Source organism: Bubalus bubalis, chromosome 22, assembly GCF_019923935.1.
Source record: "Bubalus bubalis isolate 160015118507 breed Murrah chromosome 22, NDDB_SH_1, whole genome shotgun sequence".
NCBI classification, from domain to species: Eukaryota; Metazoa; Chordata; class Mammalia; order Artiodactyla; family Bovidae; genus Bubalus; species Bubalus bubalis.
Genome location: NC_059178.1, coordinates 20,446,940 through 20,457,647, shown reverse-complemented (window position 1 = coordinate 20,457,647; position 10,708 = coordinate 20,446,940). Strand labels below are relative to the sequence as shown.

General features: G+C 45.8%; 1 protein-coding gene across 4 annotated transcripts in view; it reads left to right on the top strand.

The window, feature by feature from the left end:
- Positions 1-332: 332 nt before the first annotated feature.
- Positions 333-10,708, top strand: part of RALBP1 (ralA binding protein 1) — a 41,153-nt gene continuing 30,777 nt past the window's right edge. The window contains exon 1 of one of the 4 annotated variants that reach the window (XM_006066265.3): positions 333-465. The gene's annotated coding sequence lies outside the window, so the exon portion shown is untranslated. Of the gene's footprint in view, positions 466-827; positions 967-1,218; positions 1,352-1,390; positions 1,807-10,708 lie in introns of those variants that run through there. The other 3 variants (XM_025273355.3, XM_044934642.1, XM_006066266.3) reach the window with 3 other exon arrangements.

Genomic DNA, 10,708 nt, shown 5'->3' with positions numbered 1-10,708 from the left:
GTTTCTGGAGAAAATGCCGTTATTTCCGTCTTCGTTCAGATCTAGTTCTGTGCGCACGCCTGCCGTGCGAAGGGCAGCTAACTCAAGAGCTCCTCGGTACAAGGTGCAAGGATCGAGGGAGGCTCTAGTCGACCCCTGTTTAAGGAACGCTGAGGCCAAGGCCGACACGAAATTCTAGCAGGTTCCTCATTAGAAGCGCGGGGCGCTTCCTTTGTCCAAATCCCCAGCAAGTCCCCACCCCAAGCCAGACTCCCCACCCAGCCCGGGATGAGCCCCACCCCGCGGCTGCTGGGCCGGCCTCCGGGCCGGTTTAACTGGTTGGGACTGAAACCCGCGGTGAAGATGGTCTGAGCCTCGGGAGCTAGGGAACAGGCTGTGCCGAGCGCGGACCGGACAACTCCTGCCCTTCTCCGGAGTTCGGCCGACACTGCCCGCAGCAGTCCTCCCAGAGCCCGCGCTGGAGAGGTACGCGACCATCCGGCACCCCCACCACCGGGAACTGCGCAGGCGCCGGCAGCGCTCTGGCGCGACGCGTTTTCTGGCGCGCTCCCGGGTCTCGCCCGCGGGCCCCTGGGCCGGGCAGGCGTGATGCTTCCTGGATGTTGTAGTGCGCCTCCCGCGGAGGGCCGCCTGAGGACTGGGCATTAGGTTTCCGAAGACTACTATTCCCAGCATGCCCCGCGCGGGGGTCACGGGGCGCTTGCCCTCACGGCCCCGGCCGTCAGCGCTGGGAGGAGGAGCCGGGAAGCTGGCTGCGGCGGGCGGAGGGAGTGCGCGTGCGCGGTGGGCCGGCTCGCCCGGTTCTGTCCCAATCATTGTAAACAGGCGGAGGCTGGGGCGGGGTGGGAATGGGGCGCCCGAGGCCGGCCGGGGGCGCAGCGCAGGAGGCGGCCGCGGCGGCAGCGGCGTGAGAGCAAGGAGGCGGCGGCTGCGGCGGCTGGCGGTCGCGCGGCGGCGGCGGCGCAGGTCAGTGGCGGGCGGCGGGGCCCGGTGCCTGCAGCCGTCCGCGCGCCTCCCCGTGGCGTCTGTCAGGCAGCGGGCCGGGCCATCGCGGCCGGGCGGCGAGGCGGGGGCGTGGCTGCCGGGGCGGCTGTGCAGGGCGCTGGTCGGCGGCTCCGGCCCGCGCAGCCCGTTCCTCCGCTCGCCGGCCTTGGGTCCGGACGAGGAGGGTGGAAGCCGGGCCCTTCCCCGGGGCGCGGGCCTCGGATGGCAGAGAGGGACTCGGGCTTTTACGTAACCGCGGCCGGGATGCTGGACGGTCTCCGGCGCGGAGGGAGGCTGGTGGACGCGGGCGTGTTCCAGGGGCGCCGGCAAGTTCGAGCTGGGAATTCTTCTCAGAACTCCTCGTCAGGTGGGCTTGTGCCCACAGGCTCTTGTGGAGGTCAACTGTGGGGTGGCTTTCAGTTTTTTTGTTTGTTTCTTGTTTTAAACGTTGTGAGAGTGAAACAGGTTTCCTCTCATACCCCACACCCGAGCCTCCCTCAAGTCCTCACGCCCCTCGGGTTTGGGAGTCGTGACTCCAGAGCCTCCCCCCGAGCAAGCAGAGAATCTTATCCTAAGGCCTGGTTGAGTGCTCGAAGGTGATCGAGTGTTAACTCGAGCGGTTTTGACGGTGCGGGTGAAAGTGCTGTGGTTTGGACGCCGCGTTCACGTGGACGCGCCGGGTCTGGAGCGGGTCACCGCGGGTCTCCGCCCTGCGGCCCGGGTGGTGGTGCAGGTGCTCGGCGGAGAGGCGCTCACGTTCTCCGGAAGGCGCCGGCCACGGGCGGTTCGCTGGTCACGGAGTCTTGTCTGGAAATGAGAAAGGTAATCCATTTTCCGCCTTCCGAATTAGCTTGGCCACTTGGTAACTCCTTTCTGAGTGTCTTCCTGAGGACGAGTTAATTGCTGTCAGCTGTTTCGGCAGATGGTGCCGGCAGGAAGGAAGTTAGTTAGCAGAGGGGCTTCCACTTTTCAGAGTGACCCATAAAAGGAAGCGAGGTGGGCTAGCTGGGAAGTAATTTTTTAACAGAGTATCTCGAAGCTGCGAGAGATAATTTATTATCTCTTTAAAATAGTATTCCTCCTTTTAGGTCTTCTAGGGACCATTTCTCCCTAGATTTAGAAAAATAGAAGTGGTATCAGAAAGTGCATAATAACTGTAATTACGGTGTTTCCTTTACAAAGAGAGATTGGGCCCAAAATGTAATCCAAAAGTATGTTCTTTCGTTTTTAGAAGAAAATCTCCAATAGAAGCTTTTGTTAGTATATGTAGAGGAAATAAGTAAAAGTGCAGGTCATTTAGTTTAATTTCTGTGTAGCAGGTACTGTGAAGACTTACAGATGGATAAGGTAGTGCCCCCGCCTTCAGGATGCTAAGACTTTATCTCTTACTTGAACTTCCATGAAGACAGTGTGTTTTTTAGATTGCTTTGACTGGAGGAAGGCCAGGGGCACAGTGGGTATACAAGGGAGGTAGTGGTCAGTTTTAATGGGGCAGGGAGGAGAGTGTGGAAGGGGGCAGTGGTAGGGAAAAGTGTATGGGAAGGGCTGGGAACAGTGAGGAGACAGGCTCAGACAGGATGGGCTTTTCGGTAGGAGGATCTGTTTGAGAAAAGCCAGGAGTCCAAACTTACAGAGTGAGTGTGGGATCTGCAGGTATGGCCCACAAGGGTGGAGGGTGGTGGCAAGCTGTGAAACCCAGGAGGTAGGCATAGGTCACATTAGGAAGAGTCTTGTAGACAGGTCAAGTAATTTCAGCTTTAGCTTGAAGCAGAGGGGAGTCACTGAGACAGGATGAAGAGGCCTAAGCCTCTCTCATAGGGAATAGAGTTACAGACTTACGTTGTAACTCTCCCCTATGTGTCAGGCATTGTATTAGGTGTTTTAGACTTGATGTCCTTAAACTTGAAGGCTTTGGCATGAGGGAGGCAGAAATTGCAGAAGAGGTTAAGGCCAAGGGAAAGTTGAACCAGAGGACTGTGAGGATGGAAAGTCGTTCTCTGCAGCTGTAGCATTGGGCTTATGGGGTCAGTAGCAGAAGGTGAGGCTGCACAGATTGGTCCCCATGCCATTCTAAGGGTTCTCGAGGGCTTTTTCTCTTGGTAATAATAGAGCGTATGGATTTTAACCAGGCAAGAGTCATGATAAGGTTTTCATCTTAGGAAAATCACTCTGGTCTCATATAGATGTCAGAAGGGATGGAGGGAAGACAAGGCAGGATGTAGGAGGACAGTGAGCAGTGTTTGTAATATTTGAGGTGACACATAAGGGCCTAAAATAAGGTAGGGTCAGGGGAGATGCAGCTGCTGCTAAGTCGCTTCAGTCGTGTCCAACTCTGTGCGACCCCATAGACGGCAGCCCACCAGGCTCCCCCGTCCCTGGGATTCTCCAGGCAAGAACACTGGAGTGGGTTGCCATTTCCTTCTCCAATGCATGAAAGTGAAAAGGGAAAGTGAAGTCGCTCAGTCATGTCCGACTCTTCGCGACCCCATGGACTGCAGCCTATCAGGCTCCTCCGTCCATGGGATTTTCCAGGCAAGAGTACTGGAGTGGGGTGCCATCGCCTTCTCCAGTGGAGAGGAGTAAGTTAATAGCACAAATATTAAAAAGGTAGAATTAACAGGATTCAGTGAGAATTGGATTTGGGAAGTGAGAGAGAAATAGTAGGACGAGATAACTGGATTTTAATTTGGGTGATTGAATAGACAACATGAAAGTACACTGAGACAGGGAATTCAGGGAAATCAGCAGGTCTGGGGAGGAACAGTATTTTGGCTTTTGGATACATTGAGTAGGAGTTACCTATAGAACATGCAGGTGGAAATGCTACAGGGTCAGGTGTGTGGGTTTGGAGCACACGGGAGAGGTCTTGATGGGAGAGTCATCAGGATCTATCATAGGTGGTACCTGAAGCTTTTCATTAGGTAACACAGCATAGGAAGAGTTTCTGGATGGAGAATAGTCGCATTTGAAGCCAAATTGAAGAAGAACTGAAACAGGAAATTCCTGTGTGTTTAGAAATGTCGAGAAATTGTGAGAAAATGGTGTAGAAGCCCAGATGGGATCATTTCAGAAGGAAGCTGTACTTCACAACTGCCTCTCCAGGAAAAAAAAATAATAATAAAGGAAGCTATATGCTTCCTTTGAGAACTTGAGGAAAACTGGGTTGTTAGGAGTTGGTTGAGTTTGATAACTGAGAGCACTTTCATAGCATCCTACTTAGTGCTGTCATCTGGGGAGGGCGCTGTTCGATTGAATTGAGGTGTAAATGGAAAGTCAGAGTGGAGAAAGCCAATGTAGGTTATTTCAAGAATAAACAAATCTTCAGCTGTGAAGAGAAGACTAGGAAGAAGTGTTACCAGAGGTTAATAAAGGGATAGGAAGGAACTTTTAATTTGGCAAAGACCTGAGCCTGCTTTTTCTTTGTTGTTCAGTCGCTAAGTCATGTCTAACTCTTTGTGACCTCATGGACTGCAACACGCCATGCTTCCCTGTCCTTCACTATTTCCCAGAATTTGCTCAGATTCATGTGTGTTGAGTCAGTGACACTAACTATCTGTTCCTCTGCTGCCCTCTTCTTTTGCCTTCAATCTTTCTGAGCATCAGGGTCTTTTTGAATGAATTGGCTCTTCTCTTCAGGTGGCTAAAGTATTGGAGCTTTAGCATCAGTTCTTCCAATGAATATTCAGGATTGATTTCCTTTAGGATTGACTAGTTTGATCTCCTTGCTGTCCAGCGGACTCTCAAGAGTCTTCTCCAGCATCACAGTTCGAAAGCATCACTTCTTCAGCACTCAGCCTTCTTTGTGGTTTAACACTCACATTCGTACATGACTAATGGAAAAACTGTGGCTTTGTCTATATATGTGGACATTTGTCGGCAAAGTGTGTACGTGCTTTTTAATACTCTGTCTAGGTTTGCCACAGCTGTTCTTCCAAGGAGCAAATGTCTTTTAATTTCATGGCTGCAGTCACCATCTGCAGTGGTTTGGGAGCCCAGGAAAATAAAGTCTGCCACTGCTTCCACTTTTTCCCTTTCTATTTGCTATGAAATGATGGGACCAGATGCCATGATCTTAACTTTTCATTCCAGTCCCAAAGAAGGGCAGTGCCAAAGAGTGTTCAAACTACTATAAAAGTGTGCTCATTTCTCATGCTAGTAAGGTTGTGCTCAAAATCCTTCAAGCTAGGTAGACTTCAGCAGTACATGAATGGAGAACTTGCAGATACACAAGCTAGGTTTAGAAAAGGCAGAGGATCACATTGCCAACATTTGCTGGATATAGAGAAAGCAAGGGAATTCCAGAAAAACATCTGCTTCGACTACATGAAAGCCTTTGGTTGTGTAGATCATAAGAAACTGGAAAATTCTTAAAGAGAGATGGAAATGCCAGACCACCTTACCTGTCTCCTAAGAAACCTGTATGCAGGTCAAGAAGCAATAATTAGAACTTTACATGGAACAACTGACTGGTTTAAAATTGGGAAAGGAGTACACAAGACCGTATATTGTCATCCTGCTTATTTAACTTACATGTAGAGTACATCATGCGAAATGTCAGGCTGGATGAATCACAAGCTGGAATCAAGATTGCCGGGAGAAATATCAACAACCTCAGATATGCAGATGATTCTACTTTAATGGCAGAAAGCAAAGAGGAACTAAAGAGCCTCTTGATGAGGGTGAAAGAAGAGCGTGAAATTGTAGGCTTTTTCCTTATGCTACTTTTTTTGAGATATTCATATAACATAAAATTAATCCTTTTAAAGTGTACAATTCAAAGTGTTTTTAGTATGTGTAGGGTTGCAGTCACCCCTACAATCAATTTTAGAGTCTTTCATTTCTGCACTTCTTTGTTATCAGCCACTCACCATCCTCCCTGCTTCCACTCACTAGCAACCACTAATCTACTTCTACTCTGTGGGTTTGCCTTTTCCGGGCATTTCATGTACATGGAATCATCTATGTGATCATCTGTGACCAACTTTTACTCAGCATCATGTTTTCAAAACCTGTCCATTTTGTAGTAGGTGTCAGGACTCCATTCCTCTTCATTGCTGAGAATATTACACTGGCTGGAATATTCCACATTTTGTTTATTCATAAGTTGTTTAACATTTAAGTTGTTTCTTTGTTACAGCTATTTTGAATAGTGCTGGTGTGAATAATCATGTGCAGCGTTTTTTGTAGATACATGTTTTCATTGTTCCTGGGTACATACCTAAGAGTAGAATTGGCCAGATCATGTCCTGAGTTTTATGTTGGAACAGTTTGAGGAACTTCTAAATTGTTCCCCAAAGCAGCTGCATCACTTCCCTCTCCAATGTAAAGATTCTCATTTCTCCATATCCTCACCAACACTTGTTATTTTCTGGTTTTTGAAAATTTAAGCTATCCTGGTAGATGTAAATTGGTAACTTATTGTGGGTTTGATTTGCATTTATTTCCCTGGTGGCTGATGATGTTGAACTTCTTTTCATGTGCTTGTTGGCAATTTGTATATCTTCTTTGGAGAAATATTTATTCAGGTTCTTTTCCTAGCTTCGCATTGGGTTGTTTGTCTTTTTGTTGTTGAGTTGTGAGAGTTCCTTTGTATATTCTGGATGGTAGACCGTTATCAGTATATGCTCAGTTGTTTACTACTGTTTTGAGACCCCATGGACTGTAGCCCACCAAACTCCTGTCTATGGAGTTTTCCAGGCAAGAATATAGGAGTGGGTTGCCATTTTCTCTTACGGGGATCTTCCTAACCTAGTGATCGAACCCACATCTCCTGTGGTTCCTGCATTCCAGGAGCTGAGCCATCTGGGAAGCCCCTTATCAGTATATGTGATCTGCAAATCCTTTCTTCCATTCTCTGGGTAGTCTTTTTTACTTTCTTGATAATGCCTTCTCATCTACAGAAGTTTTAAATTTTGATGAAGTAGAATTTATCAGTTTTTTCTTTTGTTACTTGTGATTTTGGCGTCATACCTGTGAATCCATTGCCAAATCCACAGGCGTGAAATTTACACTGTGTTTTCCTCTGGGAGTTTTATAGTTTTAGTTCTTATATGTAGGTGTTGGTTCATTTTGAGTGAATTTTTGTATATGGTCTGAGATAGGGCCTGTTTTTTGTATGTGGAAATCTAATTATCCCGTTCCTATCTGTTGAAGAGACCATTTCTCCCCCATGGAGTAAAAATGGACACATTCGTTGAAAATCAGTTGACAATAGATGTTTGGGTTTATTCTGGACTCTTCAAATCGATTCTGTAGGTCTGGATGCTTATCCTGATGCCAGTGCCACATTGATTTGGTTACTCTAGTTCTGTAATTGCTTTTGATATTACGAAGTGTTGAGTCTTCCCCCTCTGTTTCTTCATTATTTTTGTGTGGGTATTCGAGGCCCATTGCGATTCCATACTGAGGATCAGATTTCCATTTCTGCAATAAAGGCTTGTTGAAATTTTGCCTGAGTCTATAGATCATTTTGAATTACAGCAATACTTTGTCATCTTAACAGTACTGAATTGTCCCATTAAAAAGGAGTTTATTTAGGTCTACTCTAACTTCTCTCAGCAGTGTTTTGTAGTTATCAGTGTATAAGTCTTTCACCTCCTTGGTTACATTTATTCCTGTTTTATTCTCTTGGCTGCTAATGTCCAGTCATTAGCAGACCAGTAAGCTACCAGGACAGCTGTGTATCTCTTGGGTGTAGCTTCAGCACTCAGCCACTTGACAGCTTTGGTCTTAGCCTTTGTTTCTGTCTGCAGATGTCAAGATCATCCAGAGGTGAGTGGGGAGGGCTTTCTTGGGTGGGATGAGCTCCATGAGATCCACCTAAGACAATTCTTAATCGACTGGTTTAAAGACAAAGACAAGGAGAGAATCTTGAAAGTAGTGAGAGAAGTGGCTTGTCACATAAACGGGATCCTCAGTGTCATCATCAGCTGACTTCTCATCAGAAACCACAGGAGCCAGAAGGCAGTGGGATGACACAGTCACACTACTGCAAGGAAAAATGATGAGCCAGGAATTCTGTGTCCTGAGCATGTGTGTGGTGCTGGGCATCCACATTTATCCTGATTTCCAGGAATTTGTTGCAGCAGTTCAAGGTCTTTGTTCCCCAGAACATCTCCCTGCTCAGCCTTTCTTCTCATGGTTTGGAGGGAGTGTTCACTTCAGCTCTTGCCTGTTGCTTCAGCGGGCAGCGCGGCTAACACCTCTCTGGCTGCCCCCTAGCGGCGTAGCCCTGGGCATGGGGGGAGTTCTGAGGTAACTACGTTTAGGTGAGATAAGGCGGGCTGCTTCTACAGGTAGGTCTTCCAGAGAGACTGGAATAATTCAGTTTGTTTGCGAATGAGGTTTGTTCTGCTGTGCCAGTGCTGGGAATGTGGGCTATTATTTTCAAGGCTGCCACTGATTTGGGAAGCCCAGGATAGGATCAGAGTGAATTAAATATCATAGAATCCTACGTTCTCACTAAGATTCAGGTGTTTTTCTTGAATAAATGCTCCCTGAATTGTTGCTACAGGCTTCTGGTTAGTTTCCAGGGTTAAAGTGGATTCTGACTGATTTTAGTTGGCTCTTCTGAGGGTAAACTTTTGGAGTTCCTTAAGCTATCATTTTTTGAGAAGGAGATGGCAACCCGCTTCAGTATTCTTGCCTGGGAAATCCCATGGACAGAGGAGCCTGGAGAGCTACAGTCCATGGAGTTGCAAAGAGTTGGACACAATTTAGCAACTGAGCACTCAGGCTATCATTTTAACCTCACTCCATCTGTTTATTTAGCACTCCATTCATTATTAGGCTGCCTCTGTTACTATAGTTTACGTGAATCTTTTGTAGACAGCATATAGTTGGGTTAGTATTTTTCTCTGTTCTTTGCTTTTTTCCTAAAGAATTTGAGGTGCTTGTAGAGATGCAGCATAATAAAGGGTTTTTGGCCATCAAAAACAGTGCTTTGCTTACTTTTGTCTATTTGGGGACAAGGTTTAACAGTGAATTTGCTAGGTCGGAGTGTTAATTTTTGGTAGATGCTGCTGAATTGCCTTCTGAATGAATCAGTTTGCACTTCTACCAGTAGCATGCGACTGGCTCATCACACCCTCCAGTGTTGGGCATCAGACTTGTTCCTCTTTAGAAAATTGGTGGGTGAAAAACAGAATCTTTTAAATTCCCTGTTTTTTCATTTTAAAAGTATTTGCTTCAGATTCAAATCCTCAATCGCTTTTTGTTTTTATTTATTAGTTTGCAAAGTAATTGTCATGTCTAGTGCCAGTACTTTTTCTCCAGGTTTCTTCTTGGCTTCTTACATTTGTTTATGACTTTTTTTTTTTAACAGTGCACTTATGATTTTCCGAACGTTATTTAAAATGGGAGTCAAGGAAAGAAAAAGCAGTAAAACTCTTCCTTTTTCACACTTTTATAGGCAGAGGATATAGTTTATAAAATCTCAAGTTTTGTCCAGGAATTTTATATTGTTGCTTTTGTGTAGATATTATTGTTGCTGCTTACTGAGTACCTGCTGTAGACCATGAATACTATTTTGTTTAATCTTGGCAGTGCTGTGGCAGGTCTGTGTCAATATTGACAGATAAGGAAACCCCATCTATGAAGAGTGATGGTACTTAGACCTGCAGCTGTGCCACATTCTCTTTCCCCATCAGGGTCTCTCCCAATTTCTTTACTGAGGACTGGGGGCCTGGGTGAGCCATTAAGGATAACACTGAAAAGATCACAACTTAATCTTTTCTGGTATATTCCTCCAGAGGTGTTTTATACACATACGAGCAAAGAATGTATAAACATGTATACCTTCTGTTCTAAACAATCATAGTGTAAATCGTGGAATGAGGCTTTTATTTATTGAGTGCTTACTCTACACCAGGTGCTAGGTCTCTTTCTTTGCAGTTGATCAGTTTGAATGAAGTCCATCAAACTGATCACCTGGAAAGATTGTATAGATATTTAAATGTAAAGCTTTTGCCTTAAAAGTAATTAAAAACAAAAATCTAGCTGAACAACAAAAATGCTAGCAGAACTTGTTTGGAGTTGCTTTCAGAGTGATACTTGATAAAATGAAGCATGATCATAATCATTTGGAGGCTAAATTAAATCAGAAGCACTGCAAATTGAGAGCCAGATTTGAAATTTGTATATATTATGAAATGATCACCACAGTAAATCTAGTTAGCATTCATCACCACACACAGTTATGAAAAAATTTTTTTAAATCTAGATTTACTTTTGTCATGTTTATTGCTGTTTTAATTTGTAATTCCCCAATGATATATGATATGGAACATCTTTTCATATGCTCATTTGTCATTTGTATCTTTTTTGGTGATGTTTCTGTTCTGGGCTTTTGCCCATTTTTAAATTGTTTTGTTTTCGTATTGTTGAGTTTTAAGAGTTCTTTGTGTATTTTGGATAGTGGTCCTATATCAGGTATGTCTTCTACAAATATTTTCTCCTAGTCTGTGGCTTGTCTTCTCATACTCAGTCTTCAGTTCAGTTCAGTCACTCAGTCGTGTCCGACTCTTTGCTACCCCTTGAACCTCAGCATGCCAGGCCTCCCTGTCCATCACCAACTCCCGGAGTCCGCCCAAACTCATGTCCATCGAGTCGGTGATGCCATCCAGCCATCTCACCCTCTGTTGTCCCCTTCTCCTCTCGGTCTTAAGTCTCTTAATTTTTATGTTCATTCTCCCACTCTTCTTCCTTCCCCTCTTTTTCTTTAGTA